The sequence below is a fragment of the Hippocampus guttulatus genome, chromosome 2 (assembly GCF_054856545.1).
Source record: "Hippocampus guttulatus isolate MCC_2025c chromosome 2, RoL_Hgut_1.0, whole genome shotgun sequence".
Taxonomy (NCBI): domain Eukaryota; kingdom Metazoa; phylum Chordata; class Actinopteri; order Syngnathiformes; family Syngnathidae; genus Hippocampus; species Hippocampus guttulatus.
Window position 1 is genome coordinate 5,718,042 of NC_141262.1, and position 11,959 is coordinate 5,730,000.

Below are 11,959 nucleotides of genomic sequence, written 5' to 3' on the forward strand. Positions count from 1 at the left end.
TGTTTTGTGTGCGTGTGTGTGTGTGTGTGTGTGTGTGTGCGTGTGTCTGTGTATAATCATATGGATTTAAATAATGGAATGAATGTGCACATCAACTCATTCTTCACAGGAAGATTACGGCTTGTCATAGTCATCCGATAAATATGCACCCTCTCTGTTTTTTTATTCAGCCATTTCAATAGCTTCAACATGCTTGGTTCATGGTACAACCTTTGTTCAATTTCAGTTTTTATGTTTTCTTTTTCTTCTTAAACCTCTTTTTCTGCACCAATGCAAGACTTCTACTGAATTTGAACAATGATAATAACATGAGGTGGCATGGTGAGCGACTGGTTGGTATGTCCGCCTCACAGTGCAGAGGAGCAGGGTTTGATTCCAATTTCAGCGCTCCTGTGTGTTTGCATGTTCTCCCGTGACTGCGTGGGTTTGCTCTGGGGACTCTCGTTTCCTCCCACATTCCGCGGGCCACTTTGGAGTTAGGTCTTCCCTCGGAGGGCCGTTAAGACAGTCAAACCACAAAAATGTTGAACCGTCACCACTTGTACACAACACATTAATGATGACTAGTTTTGAAATCAGTGGGCGTGAATAGTTGTTTGTCTATGTGTGCCCTGCGAATGGCAGGCAACCAGTTCAGGGTGTCCCCCGTCTACTGGCCGAAGACAGCTGGGATAGGCTCCAGCACCCCCCTCGACTCTTCTGAGGATAAAAGCGGATCGGAAAATGGATGGATGGATGGATAATAACATAATAATACTGACTGCTGACTACCAAAACTACTGATGAAGCCATAAATATTAATAGTAATATATAATTATTACTATTATGATTATGATGATTATTATGACTATCATCATCATGTGAACATTTTTGGAAGACCACCTTTCAATCATAGAAATACCAAGGTGTCTAAAAATCAAACTCAAATGTGATAGAAACCTCTAATGAAGCAACTGCAGCATGGCAACACTCCCGACAATACGTACTAAAAATCCAGCGTGAGAGTCTCTCCCCCGCCAAGCCGAGTGCGCGCTGACGGTCCTGAAAGCAAACGTTTTTTCGAGGAAATGACAGCTGATTGAAAGCATAATGTTAGGGACGGAACGTCGTCTTTTGAGCGCACAAGTGGGGGAACACGGGCGACTGACACATTCAATTAATCTCACGCCGGCTTGCCGAACGGCGACCCATGATGGCCACTTTGAACACGCAGCCTCATTACGGCACGCCACTTGAATGAATAAAACGCACGAGATGTTTGCTCTTTTGTTTCAGCCTCGCACTCAGTTTAGTCGTTCATCATTTTAATGGATTCTTTTTGTTGTATAGTCCCTTTGCTTTTCTGGAAAATGTTCCCTCCAAAGTCCAACCATAGTTGGTGCTCTGAGACCTTAGCATCAAAAGGATTAGCATAAGAAGTGTCTTTCTTTTTTGTTTGTTTGTTTGTTTTCATTGGGCGAGTAGTTTTACTTCGACCTTTACTACACGGTATTTAGCTTCTCCTTGTATGGTTAAGAATGTTAAAAAGTTGATAAAAATGCTCGTGCAGATTTTAAAATGTCAACAGTTTGATATTGTGTGTTCAACTGTACTTTTTAAAACTTTCTATTATTTTAATGGCATTTTCGCACAAATTTAAATTACAAATAAACATTTTATTATTGCGCGTGGGTGCATAATTGCAACATTTTTTAATTGGATATGACACACATGTCTGGACATTGTCCCACTCTTTTTTGAACACGGAAATCTTGTGTTAAGTCTTAAACTGTCTATGTTAAAATAAACATTCACATAGATCAAATCAGACTGATTTTGTAGAGGTTTTGTTTATTGGACAGCAACAGTGGTAGTTTCTGATATGTGTGGCCACAGGGCAGCATTTTCTTCTTCCCCCCCCCCAAATTTCAACATTTGGATGGGGAATTTATGCCTCCTGCTGGAGACATAAGAGGTCAAAGGTCGACAGAGTTCTCACACAGGGTGCCATTCAAAGGCGCCAGTCAAGCTAGGATTGCCACTGGAGAGCAAAAAGATATGGCTTTTTTTGTTTGCCTTACTTTTCAAAGTTTGCACTCAAAATGAGCAAAAATTCACATGATACATTTTTTGTGGATATCTGTTGGTTTATTTTTTTACACCAGTAAAAAAGGACGGAGCTAAACCTCCGACTTAATAACAATCTTCTTATTGCTTTTGACCTAATGGGACCCTAGATCCTCACATTCAAGTGTATTTTAATTTCAAAAATTCAAAATCCCCTTATTGGGAAAATAAAGAGATTACACAAATACTGTAGAAGAATGTGATGTCATTTTCACAGGCAAATACTTACTGTTGCTGCCCATTTCACCAGTTTAATGTGTTTAATTTTATATATATATCCTGTGTGTGTGTGTGTGTATATATATATATATATATATATATATATATATGGGCGGTCCAGTGGTTAGCACATCGACCTCACAGTGCAGAGGTACCGGGTTCAATCCCAGCTCCAACCTTCCTGTGTGGAGTTCCCATGTTCTCCCCGTCCCTGCGTGGGTTTTCTCCGGGTACTCCGGTTTCCTCCCACATTCCAAAAACATGCATGGCAGGCAGGTTGGACACTCAAAATTGTCCCAATACAATACATGCTGATTTATATAGCGCTTTCACAACAGCTGCAGCTGTAACAAAGCGCTAACCCTGGGTGTGAGTGTGAGCGCGGATGGTTGTTCGTCTCTGTGTGCCCTACGATTGGCTGGCAACCGGTTCAGGGTGTCCCCCGCCTACTGCCCAAAGATGGCTGGGATAGGCTCCAGCACTCCCCGCGACCCTTGTGAGGATCAAGTGGATTCGAAAATGGATGGAGATATATACTGTATATGCTGATGAATGATCCCAGACAAAGAGAAGAAAATTAAAAATGCTCCTCCAAAAGAGGAGCTCAAAAGTTCCAATAGGGAAAGCTATTCATGTTTTATTCTTTTATTTTTTTGTGTCCGATTGTATTTACCCAGTCTTCTAGGTTTTGTATAACTGTGCTGAAGTCACTTGCTGGCTAGCTTTGCTCTGCAATCTGTTCCAGAGGCTGGCGGGGAGCTGCTGCGTGCAAGTGAGACACAGGTGTGACATCCTCACAGCTGTCACCCAATGCAATTTTTGTGTCTTCCAAATGCATATTCCAGTCTCTATTTAAAAGAGTTAAATTATGTATTTTGCGTTCATAAAAAAATATATCTTAATAAATATTTCTGACACATTTTTGTGAACATACCCTGAGATGAAGGGCCCGTCTCATGCAAATGAGCTATGGGTCACCACATACCCTCCACTGTGGGGCCAATTCCAAGTAAGAATTTAATCGACATGAAAGAGCATTTGGCGCTAAGGGATTGTTCCAAAGCGAGCACCTACTACTACAATGGGTAGAAAAAGGTTCCCCGGAACAACAGAAAAACAAATCCTGTATTTTCTGATAGCAGCACTTCATTACCAAGCTGCTGAATCCATCCATCCATCCATCCATCCATCCATCTTCTACCGCTTATCGGGGGCCGGGTCGCGGGGGCAACAGCTTTAGCAGGGAAGCCCAGACTTCCCTCTCCCTAGCTACTTCTTCCAGCTCTCCCCGGGGGATCCCGAGGCGTTCCCAGGCCAGCTGGGTGACATAGTCACTCCAGCGTGTCCTGGGTCTTCCTCGGGGTCTCCTCCCGGTGGGACATGCCCGGAACACCTCACCAGGGAGGCGTTCAGGAGGCATCCGAATCAGATGCCCAAGCCACCTCATCTGGCTCCTCTCGATGTGGAGGAGAAGCGGCTCGACTCTGAGCCCCTCCCGGATGACCGAGCTTCTCACCTTATCTCTAAGGGAGAGCCCGGACACCCTGCGGAGAAAACTCATTTCGGCCGCTTGTATCCGGGATCTCGTTCTTTCGGTCACGACCCATAGCTCGTGACCATAGATGAGGGTTGGAACGTAGATCGACCGGTAAATTGAGAGCTTCGCCCTTTGGCTCAGCTCCTTCTTCACCACGACAGACCGATACAACGTCCGCATCACAGCAGACGCTGCACCGATCCGCCTGTCGATGTCTCGCTCCCTCCTGCCCTCACTCGTGAACAAGACCCCAAGATACTTAAACTCCTCCACTTGGGGCAAGATCTCTCCCCCGACCCGGAGGGGGCACTCCACCCTTTTCCGACTGAGGACCATGGTTTCAGATTTGGAGGTGCTGATTTTCATCCCAACTGCTTCACACTCGGCTGCGAAACGCTCCAGTGAGAGTTGGAGAGCCCTATTTGAAGGAGCCAACAGCACCACATCATCTGCAAAAAGCAGGGATGCAATACAGAGGCCACCAAAACGGACGCCCTCAACGCTTCGGCTGCGCCTAGAAATTCTGTCCATAAAGATTATGAACAGAATCGGCGACAAAGGGCAGCCTTGGCGGAGTCCTACCCTCACTGGAAACGATTCCGACTTACTGCCGGCAATGCGAACCAAACTCTGACATCGGTGGTATAGTGACCGAATAGCCCGTATCAGGGGGTTCGGTACCCCATACCCACGAAGCACCCCCCACATAACTCCCCGAGGGACACGGTCAAACGCCTTCTCCAAGTCCACAAAACACATGTAGACTGGTTGGGCGAATTCCCACATACCCTCGAGGACCCTGCTAAGGGTGTAGAGCTGGTCCACTGTTCCACGGCCGGGACGAAAACCACACTGCTCCTCCTCAATCTGAGGCTCGACTTCCTGACGGACCCTCCTCTCCAGCACCCCTGAATAGACCTTACCAGGGAGGCTGAGGAGTGTGATCCCTCTGTAGTTGGAACACACCCTCCGGTCCCCCTTTTTAAAAAGAGGGACTACCACCCCGGTCTGCCAATCCAGAGGCACTCTCCCCGTTGACCACGCGATGTTGCAGAGGCGTGTCAACCAGGACAGCCCCACAACATCCAGAGCCTTGAGGAACTCCGGGCGGATCTCATCCACCCCTGGGGCACTGCTGCTGCTGAATCATACTTGTTAATTAATCATCTGTGCACATGGCACATGCAGAAGCTAATGCCTATAATGCTGTTATTTTTGGTCGGGATGGATCTTCAATTCTAACGCGGTAATACAATTTTCTACATTAATATGGGTGGAATGGCCATGCTCTGCACATTCTCGCACAGCGGTCATTGGGTTGCACTACTGCACAGTGGTACCCTTCCATGACGGAAAGTCCTTCGATACTTGTATGTTTGTCGTATTTGCTTGTTATTGCGATACTGTACAAGTATAGCCTTTATTACCGGAGACAAATTCCTGGTGTGTTCTATATCCTTGGCCAATGAAGATGATTCTGATTCTGATTGTCACACTTTGTGCCATCCAAAGAGTAGGAGGCGACCTGCTAATTTACGGACAAAACGATATAATGGTGCCGCATGAATGTGAAAAATGCTCTGAGTGAAGCATCATGTCCTGGAGGCTAGCACATCTGTCTCGCAGTTCTCAGGTTCGAGGTTGGAACCTCGGCTGAGGCCCTCCTGCGGGACAGCCAAGATAGACACCAGCTCATCCGCAACCCGAATGATGACAAACCGTACAGTAAATGGAGGGAGTAAATGGTCAACCAGAGATGAATCATCTCAGCTGTTCCCTCGCGCCAAACCGCTCAGATGTGTTACATCGGATGCGTGTGAAGCGTCCGGATGTAAAATGAGTGCAGTTATTTTTGTTATCCATCTATTCATTTTTTTTTTTTTTTTTGCGTTTGTCCTCATTACAGAAACGCCAAAGCAAACCCGGACAAGCACATGGAGAGCAGGCAAACTCCATGAGATTCGAATAGCAAACCTCTCGACTGTGAGACACACATACTAACTATGCAAACCACTCTGCTGCCCCACATAAACCTTACCAGGAATATTTAGCTTGGCTTTTGCGACCATGGCTTTTTTATACACAAGATGGGCTTTTCAGGACTAAGATAAGATAAGAAAACCTTTATTAGTCTCGCAATGTAGAAATTCCCAATTCACAGCAGCAAAGTTATGAAAGGAAGAAGTAGAACAACAAAATATAGGAGCTGCTGGAAAGGCAGCCGCTCACGCGGCGCCATTTTGAAGTCAAAATAACAAAAATAACACGACACAACACATAGGACACAGACAGTCGTGCAATCTTCACCACTTTTTGAGTGGTCACTTCACCAGGACCCAAGATGGCCGCTTGTGCGCCAGTGTGTTCGGCGACGCTCCTGCCATTTCGGGTTTTTTTACTTTTCGCAATGCTTGTTACCTCCCTAGCAGCGTCTCGGTTGGTTTATGATCGCCGATCGTTGTTATTGATTCAACAACACGTCGGAGATTCGGCCGCGTTTTGGCAAGACGGTGGTGAAAAGACGCTACCTCCGTTCTTGGCTAACCTGCCGGCTAATCTCTTCCGCGTTCGCTCGCCCCCTTCACAGAAGCGCCGCCGCCGCCGTCGCCGCCGCCGCGGCAAACGTAGCGGTCAGCTCGTGAAGCTAAAACGGGATCTGAGACACACTTCGATCGCTCCGGCGTGGTGTGCCCTCGACCCCGTCGCCTCGTGCTTGCTAACAGTCGTTGGCTCTCCCATCGCGCCACGGCATTTCTACCCTCCACGCCTTTCTCGGGGAGGAATCCAGCGAAAGCTTTTGAGGGAATTCCCCCGGGCTCGGCGATCGGAAGAGGCAATCCCTCCCGTTGCTACTCCCACAAGGATCGCGTTGTTAAACGCCCGGTCGCTGACGAACAAGACCCATATTCTGAGGGAGTATTTCCTTTCCAATGACTTGGATTTCCTGTGTCTGACGGAGACTTGGGCAGGTACTGGTGAGTACAACGCTTTGCTTGAATTGTTGCCACCCGACTGTGGTTTCCTCGATACCCCGAGGACATCAGGCCGTGGTGGAGGAACGGTGAGCATCTTTAAGAACAATTTCAAATGTAAACGGTGCACATTCACCACATCGGCCACCAGCTTTGAAGCAACCTTCTTTGAAGTCGGTCGTGTTTTCCCGGTGCTCTGTGCTGTCATTTACCGTCCTCCTAAATACAACAAAGACTTTTTAAGCGACTTTTCAACCTTTCTTGCGGAAATCAGGCTGAGATATGATCATATCCTCCTAATGGGGGATTTTAATATCCATGTGTGCTGTCCGGAAAAAACGCTAGCAAAGGACTTCTTAAGACTTATCGACTCTTTTAATTTCGTGCAGTATGTGACCAGCCCGACACATGAACAAGGTCATATTTTAGACCTTGTCCTTGCTTATGGTCTACCGGTGTCAAATCTGGAAGTCCTTGAAAATGGGATTTCTGATCACATGGCAGTTTTATTTGACGTAGTCTTATCGCGTGCTGCTGTGAAATCTGCCGCTCCTAGTTTTAAACGCCGAATTTTTAACCCTCGCACTGCTGGTCGTTTCTCTGATGCCTTTAATAACCTTTGCGTATCCTCGTCTAACACAGAGGAACTCACCTCTTGGTTCAACTCATCATGCTGTGCCATCCTGGATTTGGTGGCTCCTTCAAAAACTGTGCTCCCAAAACCTAAACCCGAGCCATGGTTTAACGACATTACCCGCGCAGCTAGGCAGGGGTGTCGCAAAGCCGAACGCAAGTGGAAAAATGACAAATTGCATGTCTCTTATCAAATTTGGAAAGACTGCTGGCGTAACTACCAGCTCACAGTAAAAGAGGCCAAAAGAGAATATCTGTCGGACCTTATTCAAGCTAACCGTCACAACCCACGCGCACTATTTAAAACAATAGATTCTGTACTCAAACCCCCTCTGCCTACTTGCTCGGATTCTTCACCCGAGATGTGCAACAGATTCCTTCAGTTTTTCATTGGTAAGGTCTCTACAGCTAGGACTCCGGTCTCAAATACCGCATCTGACCCCTCTGTCCATGTTCCATGTTCAGCTGTGCTAAATTCTTTTGAAACTGTGTCCTTGGCGCTTTTGGAGGATGTAGTTCGCCAGACAAAGCCATCTGGCTCCCCTTGCGACTCTCTTCCCCCGCACTTCTTTCAGGAGGTTCTCCCGAGTGTTGGCGCATCAGTCTTGGATATCATCAACAGCAGCCTCTCTTCTGGTGTAGTTCCCCAACAGTTTAAACATGCTGTGGTCCAACCCTTGATCAAGAAAGCTGGCCTTGATCCAGATGTGCTGTCAAGTTTCAGGCCCATTTCCAAGCTGCCTTTCATTTCCAAAATTCTGGAAAAAGTCGTGCACATGCAGTTGAAAATTTTCTTGGATGAACATAACATCTTGGAGGTCTTCCAGTCAGGTTTCAAGACGATGCATAGCACGGAGTCAGCCCTGTTACGCGTTTCTAATGACATCCTCCTGGCAAATGACTCTGGAGACCACGTGTGTCTAGTTTTATTGGACTTAACTGCAGCATTTGATACAGTGGATCACAGTATTCTGCTGTCTCGTTTGCAGCACTTGGTGGGCATTGGCGGCAGTGCTCTTGAGTGGTTTAGGTCCTATTTAGCTGACAGAACCTTCTGTGTCAGCCTTGGCTGCTCTGAGTCACGCACTGCTCCCCTGTCATGTGGTGTTCCACAGGGCTCAATTCTGGGGCCTCTGCTGTTCTCGCTGTATCTGCTCCCATTGGGTTCCATCTTAAGGAAACATGGTATTCCCTTCCACTGCTATGCAGATGACTGCCAGATCTATGTCCCACTGAGCAAGAAAGACGCCTTCTCACTAAGGCCACTCCTATCCTGTCTGGAAGAAATCAAAACCTGGATGGCACAAAATTTCTTGAGATTCAATGAAAAGAAGACAGAGGTGATATTGTTTGGTCCCAGTGGCCCTTGTACATTCCATCCTGTAGACTTGGGCCCCCTGTCTCCTTATCTTAAGTCAACAGTCTCAAACTTGGGCCTTAAACTGGACAGTGATTTCAAACTCGATCGGCAAATTGGTGCCGTTGTTAAATCCAGCTTCTTTCACCTTAGACAGCTGGCCAAAATAAAACCTCTCCTCTCACATGAACACTTTGAGATGGTAATTCATGCCTTTGTCACATCCCGGCTCGATTACTGCAATGCCCTTTACTTTGGAGTCAGCCAGTCCTCCATTAAGCGCCTTCAGCTGGTCCAGAATGCCGCCGCTCGCCTCTTGACTGGTACTCGTAAGAGGGAGCACATAACTCCTACTCTGGCATCCCTTCACTGGCTCCCCATTCATTTTAGAGTTATTTTCAAGATCCTCTTATTTGTTTTCAAATCTCTGAATAATCTCGCGCCACCTTACCTCTCTGAGCTCATCCGCCCCTACACACCTGCCCGGCGCCTCAGGTCTGTGGACCAGACTTTATTAGAAGTACCAAGAACTAAACTGAGGCTCAGAGGGGATCGAGCCTTTTCTGTTGCTGGTCCCTCTCTCTGGAATGACCTCCCACTAAACATTCGGCAAGCCTCCTCGCTGCCCATCTTCAAAACCCTCCTCAAAACTCACTTGTATTCTTTGGCATTCGACTCAGCATGACTTAGATTTGTTCTTGGTTTTACTGTTTGGTGCTTTCTACCGCCTTTATTACCAATTTGTCTTACTGTTTATTGTGCATGTTAAATTGCTCCATGTACAGCACTTTGTATGCAGCGATGGCTGTTTGAAAGTGCTCTATAAATACTGTTGACTTGACTTGACTTGACTTTTCTGCATACACTTTGTTGTCTGAAGCAGTTCTAGATGAAAGAGGAGAGGATCAAAGTGTCCTTTCACCAGTGGATCAGAGACGTCATGCTGAAAATGTGCACACGTCTGCTACAAGCTAAGTTTTGAAAGCAAAACAAAGCTGTAGCATCCATTGACGAAAAGAGATGAGTTCACTTCTCCTGTCCCACGTAATCCGCTTCAAACTCCATGCCGTGACTCCCAGTTCCAAATCCGCATCGGCGCTCCGCGCTAACGCTCCTTTTGTTATGTTTCGATCTGGTTACGTTTGGTTTTGATTCCTCATGTGCCCTTTTTTCGCCACCTGTTCTCGTTATCAGTGTTCCTTGTGTGTAACCAATTAGCTCCCTCAACCCTTTGTGTGTTGTCCAGGTGTTTCTCGTTGTCTCGTCACTTAGCTTGTATTTAGTTCCCTGAGTTTCTGCCAGTCTTTGTGAGCTGTGAGTATGTGAGCATACATGTGCTCCTGTCATGTTTTGTTTCCTGCTGTAATTTGGTTTGATACTTGTGATTTCCAGGCATTTTTGGGTACTTCGACTTCGTGTTTTTTCCACTGTACTCCTGTGTGTATTTTTTGTTAAATACATTTTGGTCAATCCACCCTGCTCCTCCCTGCCTCCCTGCTTTTTGGGGTCCTACAACTACCATCTCGCAAAACGTGACACCTTTCTTCTCATCGTCGGCTCCTCAAGACTTACATCCATCCAGCCGCAGACCGTTCAACAGCACCGATCTCTCCGCTGAACAAAGCGGGGCTGTGAAAAATGCTGCCCATTACAGGCGCAAGACACAAGCGCCCCGGGACTGTCCAGCAACGACAGTCAAATGGCGCCGACATCCCTCCCAGTCAAAAACAGTGCTGGTATACCCATGCTGCCGAGAAGGCGCAACCACCGAGCACAGAGTCTCCTCCTTGATGAATGTCGTGGCCAAAAAATGCTGAAAAAAGTCCACATCAGGTCCACACGACGTAAACAACACAAAGTGACAAAACAAACACAAAAACAAAAAAAAAAAGCAAGGCTCATGAGAGCACTTGCTGACGGCTGCCTACTCGGGCGCCATCTTGACTTCAAAGACTAGACATATAAAGACATTTATTCTGATCATCTTCACATTTTCAGTGAATATTTTCCTCATTGCTGACTCAAGGTTATTACAGTTAATGAGAACTAATGAAATAAGTACAAGTACAAAAAATCGCTCATGATATAAAATAGAAATGAGAGTGCTTTTAAAGTAAATGATAATGGACTGACACTACTTGCTTGACAAAACTGATGAATATTTGCACGATAATTAATTGTGCAAATATTCATCAGTTTTGTCTTTGTCGATAAATTCATTCATGAGCTTTCAGGTTTATTTGAAATCCATCCATCCATTTTCAACACCGCTTATCCTGAAGAGGGTCGCGGGGAGTTGCCGGAGCCTATCCCAGCTGACTTTGGGCAGAAGGGAGACTACTCCCTGAACTGGTCGCCTGTCAGTGGCGGGGCACATATAGAAACAAACAACTATTCACGTCCACATTCACACCGTCACTGAGTGGGAACCGATCCCACGCTGCCCGGCGCGTGTCCCGCGACATCAGCAACTCTTATTTGAAATCATTAAGGTCATTCATCTCTGTATTACTGTTCCTTCGTACAGAAGCAGTTCGAACAGTCTTTTGGGAATTGTGCTTTACTTTGTAACACAAGGGTTAATGACCTTCTTTTGGAAATCTTGCACTCAACAATTACTCCAAATAATAATAAATAATAATGAAAACTACCAAACCAACTGTGAAAACAAATTACAACAAGCAAAAAACAAATGTCAAAATCACTAATGAAAAAGCCAAAGAATTTTATAGCCTTTTAATGTGGTTTGATATCCAGATGTTTCTGTGTTCTGCCAGTTAAATTTCTCTGTAAAATTAATTTTCCCTGATTTTCTACAGAATTTCAGTGTTTAATTGGTACCCGACCGATTACTTATGACAAATATCTGACTCTGGATGGCCATAAAATTGGCGTTGGCTCTTTCTACTAACTAGGAGATAAAGTAAGTATTTGGACAGATGTTGTTAGTTGTTTTTGGGCTCCTCCACTCGAAAGCAGTAATATTTTCAAAAGCATTCAATGCTCAAGGAGGTAAAACGAAGACTGGCTGATGTTTTGAACTTGATTTAAAATAAATTAGACTTTGTTTTTTTGGTGACCATTTTAACTCCAAGTTTACAGCATTGACAATTACATCTTACTGAGTGTGTGTGT